We start from the raw sequence: 3,636 nt of genomic DNA, 5'->3' as shown, positions 1-3,636 counted from the left end.
GTAGACACGGGTTGTGGCGGTGTGCTGACGAGGAGTTCACAAAAGTCTGGGAGAAAGTTCTTACGTGGCCACTTCATCCTGGAGTAAGTGTCTGCCATCAGCAAATGGGAAATCCCATCCCGCTCTCTTCTTGCCCCAGCTCTTTGTTGTTGCCACCTCCCTTGCTCAAGCGTTACTCTTCATGGCAATGACCGGGATCACAAAAGGCATCCAGCTAAAAACTAGGCAGGTTAAAAAATAAAATAAAATAGAATCACAAGCTTGGACGCAGGCCAAGCTGCAGTGCCTCTGCAGCTTGCAGCTTGTAAGAGTAAAAGTCAGAACAGGGCTATTAAAACTTGCCCATAAAGATCTAGGAGGGAGCCATGCATTAAGAATGAATCACGGGAAGTTCAAAAGCCGACTTCTTTCCCCAAAAGGATCTGCTCCCAGAGCCAGTGACTTTGCCAGGCCGAACGTCTGAAGGGTGCAGCCGCTCACCGGCGCAGCTTCCTCGATGTGGGAGCTGCTCCCTGCCGCGGTGCATTAGCATTATTTTCCATGGGCACAGGCTAGGAGAGACAGGTTTCTTCACATTCTCCCGTATCTGCCTGAGAACAGCCTTCAGGAGGAACGCTGAGACACCACAGACTTCATATGTAACAGCTTTGGTGTGGGAACCGTGATCAACTGCTCTGTAAGGTTTTGGCTGGCTGCCCAGCCTGCCGGTGTTTGAGTTCTTGGGATGTCCTTGCACAGGAGTTGGAGGCGATTTATAGCTCGTGTGTTGGGAAACAGCTCTCGTGTCAATCGTTTTTCCGAGATAAGTGGCGAACGTGGAGTCTTCTGGGACTTTTGGGTAGAAAGACTTCAGATTTTTGTTTTCTTTTGAAGAAACCGAGGCAGCGCTCCCAGTCCTTCTATCCCAAGTAGGAGGCATTTGTGTGTTGGAAGAGTTTTGGTTTCTGACAATCTGCATAAGAGAAACAAAAGAATTAGCCTGAACCCCCACCTCCTCCCAGACAGCCCTGCCTGAGCGCATTTTCGGGCTGCTTCTGCTCCGAAAAGATTTACGGCTGAGCTTTTCAGCTGTGCCACAAGGCCGAGGTGCTGGCTCCCAAAAACGCTGCTTCCAGGTGCCGAATGTGGCCCTGGTGCCTGGTGGCGAGGACCCCGAGCCGAGGAGAGTGGTGGTGAGTGGGGGCGTTAGCGTGAGGCTCCTGGGCCCCTTCCAGGCAGCCTGCGTGAGATTTCCTCTGGAGCTGCAGTCGGATTAGATACTCATCTTCTCTTCCTGTTCCAGGCCGTTGTTTAGTGTTGATGTGTCCTCTCACACGATCGCCAAGTTCCAGCACAGTGGTGGTGAAGCCAGTCCTGCATCGGTGCTGGGATTTCTAAACTTTTGTAAGATAAGTTTAACCCTTGCTCTCCACTGGAGGTAGTGGCACGTGTGCCCCTAAATCTCTGTAACTGCTTTACAAATTCCAGTGCCACAAGAAGCTAAAACCCAGGCTCAGGCGTGCCTGGAGGCGGGCACACATGGAGGCACCGTCTTCCTTCGGGTGCTAGCAGCAGAACAAGCCTGGCAGCTCGGTTATCTGTGCTACAGAAAGTGACCTGAGCCCGCCTCAATTCCTGGGGATCCTCACAGTTGGGAGTTTTCCCTTCCAGAACGGGCCATGCCCTTCAACTCCAAGCTGACCTCTACATCACAATCACTGTTCCAGCTCTTCTTTTGACTCCCCTCTGGACGTGATGGGAGCAGAATGGCACACCGGTGAATGAGAGGAGTGCTGCAGAGGAATTTCAGCGCTGTGGTATTTGAAGATAAAGTGAGCAAAAGAAATGCAAAGGGCTTTCTGTGCCCCGCCAGGCAGGGGTCTGGCTGGCTGAAGGGAGCCAAAGGCACGCGCAGACTTGCTGCTTTTGCAATGCACATAATCTCTCAGTTTTCATGGATTTCCAGTGTTATGGCAAATGTTCCACATTTTTAGCAAATTCTGGATATGGCAAATAAGTAACTTGTGATTTAAATGAATCAAAATTAATTGAAGGCATATTTCCCCAAACTGTTCAGAGATTCTTGAGAAGTCTAATTATATCAGCCAGACCGCACCTCCGCGAGCCAAATATCCTTTATCCTAAATACAGCTAGGAAGAGGTTAGGCATGTGACACAGCTCTTGCTATTCGGAAGCTTTTGTTTCTTGCAGACTTTGTAAATTGTTCTTCTGACTGCCTCTATGGATTTCACCACAGCTTGTCCAGCTGAGCAGGTTAGGGAGATGCTAAGAAGGTGCTAAGGGAGGCAAAAGCTTATATTGTAAGGCAAAATACTGACATCATATTAACAAAAATAATGTTAAGTATTATGCATAAATATTTAGCTTATATGTTTTCAATAGGACATCATTTACATGACTGGGTATAAAACAACTGAAAAAAACCTGGGGCGTATGAGATGGAATTTAATATTCCTCTAAAAATGTAAGCGGCAAAATTTATCATAAATGGCTATTGTTATGTAAAAGGACCAAGCTTCTTTTGCTGTTTTGTGGTTGGGTTGTTTTTAATCCTTGGAGATACAATATACGCATACACCATGGTTGGTTATCAACGTAGATTTCATTTCCTTGTGTTTGCCTGCTTAGTGCAGACTCATTACTGACCAGTAAAGTCCTTTGTTGACACAAAAAGACATGGGAAATATGATTTTTAATTTTTTTTATTTTTCTTTATTTAAAGTCTTGTATTTGTATGAAATGCTTCTTGTTGGTAAAACAAAATAAGCAGCCCAGAAGCACTGGCATGCAGAATTTCACCATTTCTTACGTGGTGCATGTGCTGCAGCACAGGGGACCACATAACCACGTAATGAGGAACCTAAAACATTTTAAAAATCCAATGACAGGACCGATGGCTCGATGACTTAGAAAAACTTTTAAAACTCCTTGTCTGATAGTGCGAGGGTGAGTAACTCTAATAAGCTTTGAAATGTATTTCCTCTAGAACAATGTGCTCTGCTCCTTTAAAGTGCAAGCCTTTGATTCATTGAAAGGGCTCTGCTGACTTCTAAGGAGGGGAGTTAGGAGTGAAACTGGAGTTGGAGTGTTGACCTTGGTAAAGGCCCTGTATCTACGAAAGCTTGTTGCAATCAAAAAACTAAAGCAAACCCACAAAAACCCTCCCCCAAGTCCCCAGCACTCTGCACAGAAGAGATGTCAGCCTTAGCTGTAGTTTTTATCATGACATCCCCAAATGGGACTGTGGCCCCATTGCTGTTGTTTGGGAAACGATAATATGGACGTGTTCTGTAGGAAAAAGATAAACATTAAAAAAAATCTGTGCTAATGCACCTCTGGTGTCAGTGTGCAAAGTGCTGGCGTGGGTAATACTGCTTTACTCCTTCTGTTTTCAGCCTCAGAAGGACAAGACATCGGCTTGTTTCTGCATGACTGTGTAAAGAAATGATCATGGAGAAATGCAGCTGAGTGATGAGTTTCACACAATCAGATCCAAGGTCATTTTCTTCTCTGGCAGGTCTGTGACTTGGGGCCAGCCTCGAGGAAATTCTGTCTTCTCCATGTGAGCTTAAGTCAAAAAAGGAAGCATTTAATCAGGAGACAGGCACATTTTTCCACTGAAATAAATTAAAGCA

At 46.0% G+C, this 3,636-nt stretch overlaps 1 long non-coding RNA gene across 1 annotated transcript; it reads left to right on the top strand.

Moving 5' to 3' along the window:
• Window positions 1–245: 245 nt before the first annotated feature.
• LOC137863196 (uncharacterized) lies at window positions 246–2,583 on the top strand. The gene is made up of 2 exons (XR_011100734.1): window positions 246–1,172; window positions 1,283–2,583. It is a non-coding gene; the product is annotated as an uncharacterized lncRNA (long non-coding RNA).
• Window positions 2,584–3,636: the final 1,053 nt, after the last annotated feature.

The sequence above is a fragment of the Anas acuta genome, chromosome 12, assembly GCF_963932015.1.
Source record: "Anas acuta chromosome 12, bAnaAcu1.1, whole genome shotgun sequence".
NCBI lineage: Eukaryota > Metazoa > Chordata > Aves > Anseriformes > Anatidae > Anas > Anas acuta.
This window is presented reverse-complemented; position numbering and strand designations above follow the sequence as displayed.